Consider the following 18,472-nt stretch of genomic DNA (forward strand, 5'->3'; position numbering starts at 1 on the left):
ATTTAATTTAACTGCTAGAGTATTCCATTGAATGATTCTAGGATAGCTTACTTTTCTCATTGGGGATAGTTCCATCCCTCTAGAGTAATTGGGGTGTTACATCCCTTTAGGTAAATACATGTACCTCTAACTCTTCTCGTTAGACCTAATATTCCATGGCGTGGATACATTCTTCCACTGTTACTGGCCATTCACAGTGTTTTCCATTTCTTACAGTGCTGCTAAAAGCATTTTTACACATACATCGTATTATGTATGTGTATGTATTATACATCATGTGTTTATTTCTATAGATTAGATTTCCTCAGATGCCGGCAAATAGGTATAGCCAGATTAGTTTCCAAAAAGTTATGGCAATTTCAGGCAGCAACTTTCCCACGTAAATTGACCATTTTTTCCCCAACCCGATGGGAAGGAAGGTGTCCTGTTGAGGTTTTATTTAGCATTTCCTGGACTGCTAGTAAGGCTGGGCATCATATGCTCACTGGACGTCCTGTGAACTGTGTGATTGTATCTTCGCCCACATTGAATTGAGGGACCGGAGCATCCCTGCTGGGCACGATTTCTGTGAGCAGCACCCCCTGTAGGGGCGTGTGTGTGTATGTGTGTGTGTGCACATGAGCATGTGTGTGTGTGTCAGCCTCAGTGGGAAGCAAGCCCTTGTTGTCACCGGGATATTAGCTCTGTGTCCTCTGCGTTGCAGTGACTCTTCTACTCCCACCCCAACCTGTTACTTGTTATACTTTGCTTACAGTACCTTTTACTATGCCCCAATCTCTCATTTGAAAGTCTTGACTCTTTCCTCTTTTCCAACATAATTTTTGGGCTTGGTGTCCTTAGGACATTTGCGTCTTTAACTTGTCGCATTAACTTAGGTGTACCTTTTGATTCTTGCCTCCTAAAATGTTCCCAGCATTTTTAATCGTAGCTTTTACTTGGAAATTTCAGCAATGTCTTTAGAGAACCTAGGTTTCCTAGGTATGTCATTACAGCATGGCGAAGGCATCCAAACTCATTTACTAAATATCGTTTGCCTGAGTGCTATAGCAAATGCTCTGCCAAGGAACAAGGATGGGACATGTGTTCTCATCTCTTCCATTTAAAAATTTCCACTTTGATCTCTTCTGTTCTCGTACTGTGAAGCTCACTGGGAGAGAGAAAGAGGGTGGCCAGGTGGTGTCTGTGTACCCTCGGTAGGGAGACCTGGGCTGGTACTTTTGTCTAAAAACCAAATAAAGAAATAAGGCCATTGTAACTGTCCGTGATACTCACCCTCAGGAAAGGTGCCAGGACTGGAGCAGATGATCTCTTCAGTTCTTGCCGTTTGCGAGGGTTGAGACAGAGTAATTTTTTTTCCCCCCTTACTGAAGAAGGCAGGCAGCAGTGAGAACGGGGTTCATTTTGCTGCTGCTGCTGCTGCTGCTGGTGAGGTAGAGATCTGATTTAATGGGGAAAACAATCTGTGTCTCCATTGTCTATTTTTAAGAGTACTTCTCAGAAGCATTAGAGTGTGTGGCATATGAAAAAAAGAAGTTAAATCATTTTAGTGTTATATTGGGGTGTGTGTGTGTGGCGGGGGGTTCGATAAATTTCCACAGCCTCCTTTTGGTGAGAGGTTGGCGAAATGACTTTTGTCATTATGAGGATGAAGCTCCCGTTCCAGGAAGGGCCTGCGGAGGGTGCAGACCAGTTGCTAGGCGTCTAGCAGATTCGTGATTAGATGTAGAATAGAATTATTATTCTCCATGCAGTCAGCGCAGAGCGGAAGACGCTCGCAGATGAGTGTGGGAGGCGAAGGCTCTGGGGTCCGAGCCCCTGCTCGCCGTGGGTGGGAGAGTCCGCCCCATGCTCCTGGGCCGCTCTCACCAGCAGCAGAAGGCGGTGCACCATCTCCATCTCGCAGGTGGCAGAACGGAGGAAAAAAGAGAATGGGTTTAAGCAGCTTTCCTGAGATCACTCAGGTCTGACCGGAGGGCCTTCTCAGGCTTCTCAAGGAACTTTCACTAAGTCGGTATCATCTCTCCTTTCCAGGGGACATGAGAATAGGAGTTCCTTTAGTTAAAAGGATGGCATTGGTAAGCCAGTGCTCGGCCCGAGTCTTGGCGTTTTTCTAGAGCTCTCCCTGGGAACAAAAATGTGTCCCACCACTGATGGTTGGACATCTTTCAGAAAAAATACTCCAAACCCCAGCAAACCCTTGTAGCCCATGGGCGTGACTGCTGTTCCTGGATCTTGTGATCTCGCCCACTCCCTCCGTCACTCAGCTGCGCTCAGCCTGGCCGCCCGCTCTTCCTCCACCAGATGGGGCCCCTCATGTGTGGTTCCCCATCCTGGAAGTCATCTAGATGGGCCCGCGATCCCTTCCTTGTGCTGTCCTGTTCTCAGCACAGAGCCTTGCCCTGGCCATCCGGTCCATGGAATGCACACTCTTTTTCTGCTTTATCTTTGTTTCTACCTGGCACATATATGTTTACAGTCTGCCTCCCCCTCCATGGTGTGGGAGCTTCCTAGGGAGGACATGTGTTCCATCCACCTCCCTCTCCTCAGGACCTGCCATCTCAGAGTGTACTCTCCTCCCTGCCAGCTTACAGACCTGTCACCTGCACCCCAAGGCAGCTGCAGGGTCAGCGGACCTTGCCACCGTGCCTCACCACCTGCAGGAACCTGTGCAAGGGGACTGTGCCACGTACAGTGGTTGGCACCAGCTTGTCATTCAGGTTTCTATGAGAGGGGCGTCTGTTTTCCGGGACCCAGAGCTAAGTAATGGTTAAACTACAGATCGTTGCCACTGTCGTTAAGGCTTATAGTCAAACAGGTCCTCATGTGGCTCCCAGGAAACACGTGGGCTTTGGGGAGAGATGGCCCTGGGTAGGTCCTTAATCCAGAGTAGTGGCTCAAGCTTCTCAATGGGCCAATGTGGGGGATGCCTCTGGGCAAGCAAGCCTTTTGGAACCCCTCAAATCACCTGTCCTGTAAATCCTGTAAAATCTCAAAGGGAATCCTATAAATCTCAAAGCAACCTGACCCTCACCAAGTACAGGGTCAAGAAAGGAGAGCCAGCGAATTTCGAATGGATGCCTTCTGCCTGGCGTGGGGAAAGAGACAGGGGTACTGCTGTGCCCGAATGTTTCTCTGGCCTAACGGAAGAGGCCAAGTTGCCTGTGCATGGGGCTGGTGGCCTCTGCAAGGATCAGAGCATTCAGGGCACCGTTCTCATCACTTGAGACTAGCCAGGCCAGTAGAGGTAGAGGAAGCAGCCCATGCTTTCTTTTCCATCATCTCTGTGCTATGTATGTCGTAACTTCTGTGGCCAAGTCATGAGAAAAGCCCAGAGGACAACATCCCCAGGTGTCTGGCCTCCATTTTGTGTGCAGTGTAATCTCAGGGAATGATCTTTTGTTTTTGTGTGTGGCCGCTAGGCAGTTTTATTCTTATTTTCATCCAGAAAGGGTGAGGGTCATAATTAGCACCTCACAACATATTGGTTGGTGGTGTCTGTTGTGCGGGATTGAATGTTGAATAAAGCTTTGCACCAAGTCACTAATGCCTACGGATGAATGAACTTTTCTTTCAGCTGGGACAGTGTTAATGGGATCATGTTTTAGGAAATGGGAGAACTTGTCGATTGTGCCTAAAGATTAAGTCCGCTCTATTAATCAGGAGATGAATAATAAGATGTGTGGCAGTTTAGAAAGAGGAGTTAGCAGCTGGGGAAATATAAGGGTCAATCTTGAGTCTACTGAGTTTTTGTATTTTTGAAAAGAATAAAAACTATTATGTAGCATTTTAAGATAGAAAGGCAAGAAGGAGGGGGCCTCATTTTAAAAACTGTGAGGAGTGGATTAGGAACTTGAACAGAAAGTTCAAGCCAAAAATTCTTCCACCCTCCTTTAATGGAGAGTATGTGTACCTGGAAGTCAGAGGCAAAAGAACCTTCTCTCAGTCTTTGGGATTGAAATGGGCAAACACTGTCAGAAACTTAGGAAGAAACCAAAGTTACTAATCAGAGGGTTCTCTGGTTAAGAAAATTGTAGTGATTTTACCCATCAAAGTCCAGATTGCTGTTGACATAGTGTGGGCGAGATTTTGGGCATTCTTTTTGGGGGCAAAATATAGCAACCCCCTACCCTATTCACTTTCATTACTTTTGCTGAATTATGAAATTAACTATACCTGAAGAAGTGGTATGGTTTAAGAATGAAAAAGCATGATTCTCACAATAAGCTACAGTTAGAACATCAGTTTATTATCTCAGTAAAATCTTTAACCTCTTTGAACTTAAATTTTCTCAGGTGTAAAGTAAGTATAATGTTATCATGCAGGGTTCTTGGTAGAATTAGAAAATTATTGGTATATAGTTTTCAAAATAGGCTTCTCATAAGGCTTTAGTAAGCAGTATAGATGTTGATCGTGGTAGTGGTCATGGTGATGATGATAATGATGATGGTGATGTTGATGTTGATGGTGGTGATGATGGTGATGATAACGGTGATGATGGTGGTGGTGATGGTGGTTATATGGGGATGATAATGGTGATGATGATCGTTTTCATGGTGGTGGTGATGGGGGATGGTGGTGGTGATGGTGGTGGTGATGGTGGTGTGGTGGTGGTGCTGGTGATGATGCGGATGATGATGGTGGTGGTGGTGGTGATGATGGGGATGATAATGGTGATGATGGTGGTTGTGGTTTTGATGGTGGGTGTTGATGAGGATGATGGTGATGGTGGTGGTGGTAGTAGTGGTGAGTATTTAGATTAGGGAAGCTTCATTCTTTGCACAATAACTATCTTCCTGGCAAAGGGGATAGTTCCCCATAGTGCAACTCTGTACATATAAGGAGAGGACAGAATAACTTCCATCTTAACTAAATTCTGTCTACAGCCTTGTTTATGGAACTGTCCAAAGTACGGTTCGGTATTGAAAAGATGTGTGGGGCAATTCATTGGTTAGTGTAGAGAGATTCAGCCAATTACAGAGTAATCACTAAAGTAAAAAGAAAGAGAATTTTCAAGTTAAAAATCTAGAAAGCATGTTTTATATTACTCAGTAGCAGAAGTAGAGACAGTGTTTGCTGAAAATGAATTTCGTACACAGCAAAGACATATCACTTTGTCAGAGAGGACACTTAACTGTTTCTGTTCAAATAATGTAGATGAATGCAGTGGCCTGTGACAGGTTTGATCACATTGAGAATAGCATACCAGCTCTGTTCATTCCTTCATTTGTTCCAGACCTCATGCCTTGTCACTGCCTGCTGTGCTGGGTGACACTCTCCCATCTGATCATTGTCCCTGATGTATCTCAAGCTACTTTTCCAGGGGCAGCATTCCACTGACCGCTCACACCTGGGTTTGAGTCCTGGTATCTCTAGGCACTGGCTTTGAGATTTGGGCAAGTTCTTTAACATTGATGAGGTCAGTTTCCTCATCTGTAAAATAAGGATAAATACTGATAATACAGTTATGGATTTGTATTAGTTTCCTATTGCTGTTATAACAAATTGCCATAGAGTTGGTGGACTAAGACTACACAAATTTATCTTACAGTTCAAGGCAGAAGTCCAGAAGTGTGCCTTACAGGCTAAAATGTTGGCAGGACTGTGTACCTTCTGTGGGGGTCTAGGGGGAACCTGTTCTTAGCCTTTTTAAGCTTCTAGAAATTGTCAGCATTCCTTAACTCACATCTTCCTTCTGCAATAGCATCACTCTGACCACTGCTTCCAGCATCCTATCTCCTCTGATTCTGATCTCTCTCCCTCCCTCTTATAAGGACTCTTGTGATTACATTGGGCCACCTGGGTTATCCAGTATCATAGCCCCATTTTAAGACCCTTAATCTAATCACAGCTGCAGAGTCCTTTTTGCTATGTAAGCCAACATTCATAGATCTCAGGGATTAAGACATGGATATCTTAAGGGGGCCATTATTCCGTCTGAGTGCTGTGAACATCAGTGATATATTTTATGTTTTACACATGTACACATACAGTTTGTTCTTAATGATATGCTTTGCACACACACACACACACACACACACACAAATTGCTCACTTCCCACAATCCTCTGATGTGTTTATGATCTGCCCTATTGAGGGCACTGGCTCTGGATTATGTTCTCCTTTTGGCAACGCACCTTTTTTTACTTCCTTCTTCCCTGATGTTTTTGCCTGTTGAAACATACTCATCCTTCAGGGCCTGTGTCAAGTTCCCCCTTCCCCACGAATGAGTTCCCTGATGTTATATATGAATGATCTCTATGAAGAAAAGTTCCTTGACCACCCTCCCCCCTTTTCTAAAAACACTTTTATTGGTGAAGGTGTTCAGGCTAATTGTGAACCACGTCTACAAGGCTGACTCATACCAGCGAATACCAGCCCTATTTAGATATCCAGATATCCCAAAGGTAAACTTCACCATGTAATGGAGACATCTCCTCAGTAGGGTATAGCTAGTTGGACCGAGGAAGAGGATTTAATTAGTTGGACAGTCATTTTGCATAGATGATTTATTGATAGCTCTCATTGTCCTTTTCTAAAATTTTCTCTACTTCATTAAATAAGTTTTTTTTTTCGTTAAATAAGTTTTAATGGAAAAATAGTGCATGTACATAGTAAAGTGGATAAAAAGGAATTCTCCTCATTCTTAGGCCTCTTCCTAGAGGCAACGTTGTAATTTGCTTCTTGTCTCTTTCCAGAGATTGTGTGTGTGGGTGCAAATGAGAACATAATGGGCACTTTGCTCTACTCCTTCATTTTTTTCCCTTAGCAGTATATCTCGGGGATAATTCTACATCCACATCCATAAATCTATTTAATTACTTTAAATGGCTGCATAATACTTCATTGTATTTTTAGATTGTAATTTACTTAGCCAGTCCCCTGTTATAGATATTTCGAATATTTCCAACGATTTGCTATTTCAAACTTTTGAATCGTTTTTAAGATTTTATTTATTTATTTTAAAGATTTTATTTATTTATTTGACAGACAGAGATCACAAGTAGGCAGAGAGGCAGAGAGGGAGGGGGAAGAAGGTTCCCTGCTGAGCAGAGAGCCTGATGCGGGCCTTGAATCCCAGGACCCTGAGATCATGACCTGAGCTGAAGGCAGAGGCTTAACCCACTGAGCCACCCAGGCACCCCAAGATTTTATTTATTTAGTTATTTATTTTTAAAAACTTTATTTGTTTATTTGACAGAGAGAGACATACACAGGGAGAGAGGGAGCACAAGCTGGGGGGTGCGGTGGGGGGGGTTGGAGAGGGAGAAGCAGGCTTCCTGCAGAGTGGGAAGCACGATGCAGGGTTCTATCCCAGAACAGTGGGATTATGACCTGAGCTGAAGCAGACACTTAATGACTGAGCCACCCACGCACCCCTGATTTATTTTTAAGTAATCTCTGCACCCAGTGTGAGGCTGGAACTGTCACGCCCTTGGGACTAAGAGTAGCTCATTCCACCCAACTGAGCCAGCCAGGGGCCCCTCAATCTTTTGATTTTAACAGATTATTGATAGGCCTCCTATTTTTTTTTTAAATGTAGATATAGCCAAATGTCCTTTTAATGTAGTAATTGTTATTATTATTAGTTTTTGGAGTTCAGTGTGGGGCTTGAACTCATGACATGACATCAAGACCTGAACTAAGATCAAGAGTCAGATCTAACCAAGGGAGCCACCCAGGTGCCCACAATGTAGTAATTATTAAACCAATAAGGACTCTTTTTAATGCAGGATCTTGAAGAACTAATTAAAAACAATATTGGTATGTGAGTTTGGCTGGCATAGAACTTGAAGACTTTTCCATCAAGGTACCTATTGATCCACCTGCCCTTAACCAGAATTAAAATAAAAATAAAAGAGTGCTTAAAAATCAGAGCTTTCCGGGGGGTCCCAAGGAGTAGGGATGGCCATGTGAGAGTGGGCCAGCTGGGATTATCTGAAAATAGCCACCCCAGCTTTGCTGTTACTAAGGTGTTGCCCACCATTTGATGATGATGTCCTCCGTCCTCTGTAGAGGAATAGGTATTTGGCATTAGGAGGACATTGGATCATTGTAGCGGTCACAGGCTTAGTTCCGATCTCCTTACTGTAACGGTTGGGAGTGAGAGAGAGGGCCACTCTGAAGAGCCACTTCTGTAGGGAGAATCTTTGTCAAACGGGAGATCTGTGTAGACCGCAAGCAGATGTACCACCTGACAGGTCTGCACAGTTGACAAAGAAAGATGGCACATATCCTGGGAGTTCCCGTTTCATCCAAGTCCCTACCTTGTTGAAGAACAAGAATTCCTGTCCCCTCAAAGGCCCTTCTAGCTGGACTAAGAATCAGATGAACATGAGACAGAGTAATAAGAGAGAACAAATTTTTTATCCCTGCAAAAATCAAATGTAATAGGTGTACATACAGAGAAGCCACATAGACATGAGAATTCCAAAGGCAGGCAAAATGAAATGGGTAAGTAATTCTGAACTAAGGAGAAGGGTAGGGGCCTGGGACCTCAGAGGAAAAGGATGCATTTCCCAGTGTGATAAGAGGAGCAGCGGTTTGCCCTGCCGTATACATGGGTCACTCAGCTCAAATTTACCTCGGTTACTAATCTTCACTCCGGGAAAGACCCTCAGTTTAGATTCTTGTGTGGTTAAGGGAGGGACAGAAGTTTTTCTTGAGCCTGCAGGGTGTCAAGGGCCTTCAGCTCAAAATAATCCGTGTGTCAGAGTGGCACATTTTGGGCGGGGTTGGGGAGGCTCTGTCCCGAACCCCTTTAACCCGTATATCCAAGTGAAATATACCCTTGCAACAACACATCTGTGGCTCCCATGGACACTTTATGTGCCTTTCAGTGTTGCTAGCTTTTTAGCTGTGGCTCTAGGAGACTTTGTAATCCCAGAAGAACTGAGTCGTTTGTCCTGTCCCTACCTCCCGGAACCAGGCTTCCATGAATGCTCCCTGTTGTTGAGCTAAGGGGAAAATGACTGACATAGTCATGCTCCATGTCAGCCTTTCACACGTGACTGAGAAAGGGCAGAGATAAAGTATGAGGCCCCGTCAGAGAATCGAAGGGGAAAAGGTGTGCCGTGCAACAAGGCTGGGGCCTTCAAATATGGTAGGGTGCATTCACATGGAATTTATTTGTCTTCTGCATTTGGATCAGTGAAGCAATTAACAGTAAAGATTTCGTGCCACAGGAAAACCTCAAGAAACCAGAGATGTCACACGCAGTGACTGTGCTGGCATTTTGACACCTTCTCCTGTGACAGGCGTTGTCATAACCCTAACTGTTCCGGTGGTTTCAGACACAGGGATGTATTCAGAATGAGAATTGATCCGGGCAAAAATCAGGCTAATGGTATGAATATTTAAGAACGTTTCGTCATGGTTCTTGAAGCTATTAGGAAAACTTGCTAGTCATTGTGGGATTTACCAAGTTGAAGAAGAAAATGGGATTTTGGAGTGACAAAGAAGAGCTATTTTCAGGAGAAGCCTCCCTATTTGTCTGCATAACTTACTAACGTTAAAGATAGGTCTCTAATTTGAGCTGGTTGGTGAGGCATGGGTCCAAATTAATAAGGGCCTGACTTATGGATTATTTTTTTAAGAAATAGAATTTTGATACTTTTAGCTCAGGCATTAACATAAACTAACATATGGCTTTCAGTGTAATTGCCAAGTGGAGCTTTTAGAAGACACACTTTAATGAATAGACGTTCTGTCTAAATGGGATACCAATTTTCATGTGTGCATATTTATTCTTGAAGTATGTGAAGGCAAAACTTCTCCTTTTGCTCCCCCCCCCCCCTTTTTTTCTTTTTTTCACATTGTTTTTCTGCCGGGGCATGGCTTTCTTAAGGTCAGTGGGCTGAATTAGCACTACAAAATGTTATTAGTGGCATGTGAGTTAGTGGAAATAGTAGACTAAAGAGTACTATGCTCTTTGTATACTCAGACCAGAAAGAGTAATGCCACTTCTGAAATGGTCTAATTTCTGCCTGGAGAGTTGCTTATACTGTCTGACTCCGCTACTGTTTTTATCTCTTCGGATCCTCTGGGGTCACTAAGATTATTGTTAGGCTTAGCAGACAGGTTTCCTTATTTTAAGACTTGATTCTGGTCTGGAACAATAGGTCTGAAAGGCACCTATTTCTTAGACGCTCTAGAGCCAAGGATCGCCAACTTCATTTTTCACTGTACAGTGTTTTTTCCCCCATTTTTTCTCCCTTCAGCCCTTAATATTGTCCTGGCCTGACACTGGAGAAAAGAGTATGCTTAGTGGAAAAGAACATTTTAATTTATGGCCCAAGGCCTGGGGGTAACGTCTGTCTGCCCAGTCGCCCAGCACAGTAATGGTCATAGGCCAGAGATGATGGTGTTCACACAGTTAATAACACAATCAATCTGATTTGTATGTGGAATGACTAAAGAGAACGAGAAGGCAATGATCCAGTAATAGCTGACTCTGAGCTAATAGGGCAGATCATTTCAGCACCATCTGATTATTTCTTGGTCTAATTTGGGATGGATATAATTTTGCCGAGCGATTGGTTTCATGGACTATCGTGAATCAAAGAGACAGCTCTAGAATTCCTGATTCTTGCTCAAAATCAGAGGCATCCGTCTCTTTCAGGTGTCACCGGTTCAATTAGATGTACACTGGTGGAGCATCTAAAATGTGCAAGTCACTCTAGGTTGTTGGAGGCTAAGTGTGTTTGTCCATCTTGTGATTAAATTACTATTGTCTGAGAAAAGAATTTATTTTGAAATTATATGCACTTAAAGCAGCCAGCACATGCATTACCCTTTTTAAATACTCTCATATTTGTTCTTAACAATTTCAGGTTAAAGATCATTAGAAACTGGGAAAGCAGAATTCATAGATCCTTAGTTTTGATTTTTATGGTAATAATTGGTAGTGAGTAGGTGGTTAGTAAGCATAGCTCTGGGCGTGGCTTACTGCTGACTTCTTGTCCCCCTTATCCATGGGGGCCCCCCAGTGGAAGCCTGAAATCACAGATAATACTGAATGCTCCATATCCTATCTTTTTCCCTATACATACTTGCCTGTGATAAAGTTTAATTTATAAATTAGGCACAGTCAGGGATTGGTCAACGGTAACGGTAAAATAGACCAATTATAACAATATACTATAATGAACGTTATAAGAGTATAGTCTCTCTCAAAATATCTTCTTGTGCTGTACTCATCCTTGTGTTGGAGCGAGATGATAAAATGCCTACAAGATACGATGGAGTGGGCGAATGATGTAGGCATTGTGACAAAACGTGAGGCTATGTATCATCAGAAGGAGAATCTTCTGCTTCTAGGTCTTGGTTGATTGTGGGAAGTGAACCTCGGGAGAAGGGGGTCAACTGTGTATAGAAGCAGATCTGGAGGTAAGGTGCTCTGAATGGCTCTAGGAAATTTTTTTTTTTTTTAACAGTAGGCAGGTAAATTGCTATCTGTAGTTCACAAAACCATTAAACACTGTATTTTCAGTAAACTCAGGAATGTAAGGAATTCCCAGAGCCCTGCCCCCTTAATTTCATTGCCCTTCCATTGGTCAGTTGGAGTTGGAATCATTTCCCTCAGGCAGGACTGGATATGTCCCCTCTCCCCTCGGTGGCCTGGGGTGGATTGGGGGCACTTTCTAGCAAGTATAGTCTAGGGCATGGAAGATCCACCATTAAAGTGTTGGGATTGCCTTCTCACAGCTGACTAGATAAAGCAAGAAGAAACGGCCTTTTTCAGAGCCATCAGTAATAATGTTAAAGCAGAAGCCCTTGTTTAAAAATCTTTAGCCAATATAGAAAATGTGACATTTCCCTGAATCTTAGAAATTCAGCTAGCAAAACATTGTTTATTTCCTCCTGAGTGCTTGGCTTACAATCAGAGTAAGCTGCCTCCAGGTGATGAGATTTGATTTGCTTTGAAATGTGGAAGAGAAAGGGGAAGGATTCAACTTTGGTAATTTGTACAGCTTATCTCCAGAAGCTGAAAATATGTAGCATTTCGAGAATAACTTTTTGTTTGACCTTTGAGTAATTTGTCACAGAGATTTAATTTAGATGGAAAATTGGTGTGGTTTTTTTTAATGGAATGTTAGTGTTCTTTAAAAATCAAATAAATATGTTGTTATAACTCAAGGAAATGCAATCTTTAAAATGCTGGTATTTTTATTTCTCCCATGAACATGTTTTTCCAAAGTCCTTTAAACCATTTAAAAACCTGCCCTCTCCTCTTTCTTACCAAATTTGACTTATTTAACCAGGATGAGGGTTTACGGGGAGAAATGTCATATCCCAATGTCACAAACTTAATAATTTTACCAGTCAGGACAAACCGTGATCTCAGGATTCTTCAGCTGGAGAATATTACTTAAGTGTCCAGGCACACAAATGTGTGGTTTAAAATATATCCAGGAAGACTCCAAGAATTTTTATGCTTTAAGAGAAACCTTTGAGGTTCCTTCTGCCTACACTAGCATAGAAATGTGGAGGAACACTTCGTGAAGGAGGAAAGGGACCATATCATTTTCTTCAACATGGACTGGGAGGTCATTTATTTTGTGGATCTACGGCACTGGGGAGATGTAGAAAGTAGAGAGTAGAGCCTCCAGTGATGGTGATCCTCAGAATTGCCTCGGGCGCCAGGATTGTTAGGTATGGAGACACAGAAAGAGATCGACTTAGGATGCCAGCTGTCACCTAGGCAAGCACTTAAAGAACCACAATGGCAGGTATCAGTATAAGCCAAGCACACGAGGTGGGAAGGCAGTTGAGAAAGCCTCCAAAGAGAGGGAAATATACCAGTGGGAGGCCTTTAAAATATAGATGGAATTTTGCCAAGCAGAAAGAGAAAGGAATGGCGTTGACTGAAGTGGAAAGGTGGGCAGGACTTGAAGCAAGGCCAGGGGTATGAAAAGGTGTGGGCGTGTTTGGGAAACAGCCAGCTGACTGATGTGGTCGGGTGGCGGGGGTGTGTTTGTGTTGGGGAAGTTGGCTGTAGAGTGGATGATTCCGCACAGCTGGGGTCGGGTCGAGGAGAGCTTTGAGAGCCATAGATCTCTTGCGAAGGAGTTTCAGCTTTATCTCGTAGAGCTGAAACCTCGGGGTCTTAGGTAGGGCAACAACATAACTAGATCTTCGCTGTAGAAAAGTAATGCCAGGATCAGATAGAAGGAAGCAAGTGGGAGGCAGGCTTGCTGGGGGGCAGAGGGCCAGGATGGAGTCCTGGAAACAGTCCAGAGTGAAAAACCAGAATCTGAGCCAGTGCATTGGTGGAGGGATGGAACAGACGGGAATCTGAGCGTCTTACTGAGACGAGCACACTTGGTGATGGAGGTGAGATGAGGAGGAGTGAAGTAGACGGGTGTCTAGCTGGGTTACGGAATTGGTAGAAAGGAGAAAGAGCAGAGGAGGAAGTTTTGGGATACAGATGCTGTTTTTTGCTTTGTTTATGGTGCTCTTCGGAGGCTAGGTGGGAGGTTGAGCCAGAAGGCCCTTGCAAGCAGCTGGAAGGATGAGATTGCCCATGGACGAGATGAAAATTTAGATGAAGATAAGGGGGACCTCAGGAGACGGGGTGGAAACTGGAAACCACTGATTTTTCAAGCGGCAAGTGTGGAGTCCTATGAAGGGAGAGCTGAGGTTGCAGCCTGGGGGAGCACTGAGGTTTGATGAGGGGAAGGGAGCAGGTGGAGGTGGAGACACAATGGACAGGAGGTAGAAGCGAGAACTGTGCTGTAGATCCAAGAAGATCCAAGTGGGTTTTAGAAAGGAGGCCACACAAGAAACCAGTCAGATGAGCAGCAAGAAGCAGCCATTGGATCGAGCCCTAACCCTCCCTGGGGGCCCAGACCACCTGGTTCCAGGCAAGTGGTGGCGGTTGGGAGTGGGGGAGTTCAAGTGCAGAGAGAAGGGGCCCCGGGTGCAGGCAGAAGCAAACTGCCCTTTCAAGATGCAGGTGCGCTCAGTCTGGCTGGAAGTCTCTACCGTTCCGTTTTAGATGTGCAGCTCGTACAGGGCAACCTCCTTTGACCTCTGTAGTTTTAAAATTGTAACTCTCTGTCCCCGCTTGTGTTCCTAGGAATTTATTTCATTGGATTGTCTGAAATCTTGACTGACTCTCAGATCATTGGTCTTGCCGTCCTCCTTCCAGCTACCGGCCACCTCCCAGCTTGCCTCCCCCCTCCCCCTCCCCCTTCCCTTCCCTGCCCCACCCTGCCCCGCCCTGCCCCGCCCCACCCCAGACCGGACACTCACATCACTCTATTGTGTAATTACATTGAAAGTGCCCAAACTCTTCATTCATGTGTTTCTGCTTCTGATGTTTTTAATTAGCTGCCCTGCAACGGGGGAAGTGTCTTCAAGTGATTTCTATTTATTGCAGGAACAATAACAATTTATGCTAATCTTATATCGCCTGAGAAGGCCAGAGAGCTTTGTCTTTGGAAAGCTTGAAGAAGGTAAATGCACATTGTTTGGCTAAATGAAGAGGCGAGGAGGTGGATTTGCATGGTGGGAGGGTTGGCAGCTCACCCAAAGGAGGGTGACCCTCTAGACTGTCACCACCGCCCCCTCCGTGCCCCTAACCCCCTTGCTGCCACCCCCCCCCCCCCCCGTGGCTTGAGAGCCAGCAGCGTGTATCAGCCCAGGATAGTGTATGGAAAAGGACCATGCAGGGGTTAGGAAACCTAAATTTCCTTTTCTGAACCTTATGGCCTATGTGACTGAACCCCGGCTTCTCTGTCTGCAAAATGGAGGCAACAGTCTTACCCTGTACACTTTTTGGGATTATGGCAAGAATTGGATTAGTTGATGAGTGCCAAAGCGGTTTCTGAATGCCAAGTGCTACACGGCTTCTGTGGTTACTCATTTCTTTCTCCTTTAGGAAGGTAGTGAGAGAAAAGGTTTATGGAATTTTTTCAGCGCGTCCATCCCAAGGTAATGCCATTGAGTGGAACCAGGCAGATTTTTAGTTTTTTTCCTAGAGTAAAACATACATAATATAAAATATATTCCTTTGACCATTGTAAGCATGTAGTTTAGTGGCATTAAGTCAATTCACACCGTTGTGTAACCATCACCACCATCCACCTCCAGATGTCGTTTCTCTTCCCAAATGGAAATCCTGTCCCCATTAAACACTGACTTGCCAAAAATGAACTATTGGGATTTTATCAAGATCAAAAGCTTTTGCACAGCAAAGGAAACAGTTAACAAAGCCAAAAGACAACTGACAGAATGGGAGAAGATATTTGCAAAGGACATCTCAAATAAAGGGCTAGTGTCCAAAATCTATAAAGAACTTAGTAAACTCAACACCCAAAGAACAAATAATCCAATCAAGAAATGGGCAGAGGACATGAACAGACATTTCTGCAAAGAAGACATCCAGATGGCCAACAGACACATGAAAAAGTGCTCCATATCACTCAGCATCAGGGAAATACAAATCAAAACCACAATGAGATATCACCTCACACCGGTCAGAATGGCTAAAATTAACAAGTCAGGAAATAACAGATGCTGGCGAGAATGCGGAGAAAGGGGAACCCTCCTACACTGTTGGTGGGAATGCAAGCTGGTGCAACCACTCTGGAAAACAGCATGGAGGTTCCTCAAAATGTTGAAAATAGAACTACCCTATGACCCAGCAATTGCACTACTGGGTATTTACCCTAAAGATACAAATGTAGTGATCCAAAGGGGCATGTGCACCTGAATGTTTATAGCAGCAATGTCCACAATAGCCAAACTATGGAAAGAACCTAGATGTCCATCAACAGATGAATGGATAAAGAAGATGTGGTACATATACACAATGGAATACTATGCAGCCATCAAAAGAAATGAAATCTTGCCATTTGCGACGACGTGGAACTAGAGGAGATTATGCTTATCGAAATAAGTCAAGCAGAGAAAGACAACTATCATATGATCTCCCTAATATGAGGAAGTGGAGATACAACATGGGGGGTTAAGGGAGTAGGAGAAGAATAAATGAAACAAGATGGGATTTGGAGGGAGACAAACCATAAGTGACTCTTAATCTCACAAAACAAACTGAGGGTTGCTGGGGGGAGGGGGGTTGGAAGAAGGGGGGTGGTGTTATGGACATTGGGGAGGGTATGAGCTATGGTGAGTGCTGTGAAGTGTGTAAACCTGGCGATTCACAGACCTGTACCTCGGGGGTTAAAAATATATGTTTATAAAAAATAAAAACAAAAAAACAAAAAAACACCATAACTTTCAAGTCCCCATACCTTCAATAAGGTACAAGAAATAAAGCCATATAACACTTCAGTTGGAAAGTACATGCTGCACACAGGGATCATAGTGATAAAGGATAGGTCTTTTAAAAAGATTACTTATTTAGTAAAATGAATGAAAATCCATTTAAAGATAAAAAAAACAAAAACAAAAACAAAAAACCACTGACTTTCCATTCTCTGCTTCCCCAAACCTGGCAACCACCATTCCTCTTTCTAGGTGTGCATTTGACAGCTCTGGGTACTTGTGTAAGCGGAATTGTATGGTACTTGTCCTTTCAATTCTGGCCTCTTCCCTTTGGTCTGACATTTTCAGGGTTCATCCACATTGTGGCAGGTGCCAGAATTCCATCTCTTATATGGCTGAGTAATCATAGTCCATTGTATGTACAGACCACATCTTGTTTATCCATTCATCTGTTGATGCATATAGTGGGTCATTCCCACCTTTCGGCTGTTGTGAATAATGTGGCTATGAACATGGGTACACGAATATCTGTTTGAGGCCCTGCTCTCTGTTCTTCTGGTAGCATGCCCAGACCTGGGATCGCAGACTGAATTTCAACCTGAGAGAATGGGACTGTAGCCTTGGCTTTGTGACTCTACTGGGGAACTGTCGATGGAGACTCCTGGAGTCATGGCAGGCATCCTTGGCCATCGGGGGCCTGTCTTGTGTCCTTTCATAGGTAACTTGTGGTTAAGCCCCAGCTGCTTAGCACGCAAAGCCCCTTACGTATTGAAGTCCCACTGTCCTGCCCTCACCCAGGGCTGCAGATACGTCCATCCCTCCTGAAGTCAGGGACAAAGACAGAGAGCCCTCAATCCAGGAGCGGCAGCAGCCCACCAGCACTGGCTCCCATGGAGACCCTAGTCCCCTCCTTCTCCTGTCCTGGGTCCAGGAGTCAGTTCATACACAGAAACCTCACTTCCCACTTTGTTTTCTGGGAAGGGAAGAGTTGGTTTCCTTTGGTGAAGTCTTTGGCAGTGAATGTCTGACTCCACTCATCCCTCTGAGAAATCTGTTGTGGGTTTTTCATATTTATGTTTCGTTCTGGTTGGTTCTAGAAGGTTTCTGTCTCTGTGAGGCACATGGTACCGTGAGGGAGAATTCTACTCAACTAGTGATTTTGGATTTGGGCAGATCTTTGTTCTCTTATTCTCCATTCGGTTCTTTGGTGGAAAGCCGATCTTCTGCCCCTCAGGTTTATATAATTAGATAGAGACATGAAGGTAGCTGAGCTTCTTCTCTCGAGTTTATGTTCCAGAAGGAACGCTGGCTGAAGACTCACAGTTAATTGCACTAAGTAAAGTGAATTCCTCTCACTGGTAGGGATTTTAAAATACATACATGTTTGTATTTTCTTTGGTCTGTGGTGGAGGCATACCCTTGTCAGATGGGTAAGGAGAGGAAGAGAAAAGTACATTTTCCTTGCCTGAGCATCTCTTTGATGTTGGCTGAAGAACAGAGACCCTGAGGCTAGGGGATTGGGATGACCTTGGTCCTTCTAGTGGTTTCTTTTGATACATGATGTTTTGTCTCTAATTATAACTGTGTAGAAGCCATGTGTGAGTTGCTCCTTGAAGTCTAGAGATAGGAAGTGACTTAGTGGACCATGGTTTTTCCTTGCTCCGTGTGTACAGAGCCCAAGTTACTGGGGCCTGGAGTGGGCAAAGCCTACTTCTGTTTTAGGCCTCAGGGAAGTTCTGCCCTCCAGGCCAAGTGTGGGACTCAGGCCCTGCCTACTGGCAGGTGGAGGAGGTGACGGGTTGGGGACACAGGTTGGGCTCTGAGGCTCACTGACCACAGGGGTCTTCTGCAGAGAAATGAACCCTCTGACCCCAAATGTCCAGGTTGTATTTCCAGTGTGTTATTCTGCCTTTGCAGAGTTCTTCTCACAGTTTCCGGCAGAAAAGTCTGCCCCACTCAGGGCATCCTGTGTGCCTTTGTTTCAGAAAACAACTTAGTGAGAACTTTCAGGTCCCAACCAATTAATTGACCCCATGTCGTTACCATGTGATACACCAACTCATACTTCAGTTACATCTTTACCTGTTGGCGAGAATTAATTGATGTTTGTGACAGGCTCTGAAATTTTCTTGGAATAACTCACCACTGTGAGCTATCTAGAAATTTGAGCATTACTTTCTTGCTTACTTGGGGGTGGGGGTACTGGCCCTGGAGATGGACATGAATTTTCTCTGCAGGAACCA

General features: G+C 44.2%; 1 protein-coding gene across 3 annotated transcripts in view; it reads left to right on the top strand.

The window, feature by feature from the left end:
* CAMK1D (calcium/calmodulin dependent protein kinase ID) overlaps window positions 1-18,472 on the top strand; it is a 430,562-nt gene that overhangs the window by 139,386 nt on the left and 272,704 nt on the right. The gene's annotated exons all lie outside the window — the stretch shown is intronic.

Source organism: Mustela putorius, unplaced genomic scaffold (genome assembly GCF_011764305.1).
Source record: "Mustela putorius furo isolate JIRA1106 unplaced genomic scaffold, ASM1176430v1.1 tig00003913_pilon_pilon_pilon, whole genome shotgun sequence".
NCBI lineage: Eukaryota > Metazoa > Chordata > Mammalia > Carnivora > Mustelidae > Mustela > Mustela putorius.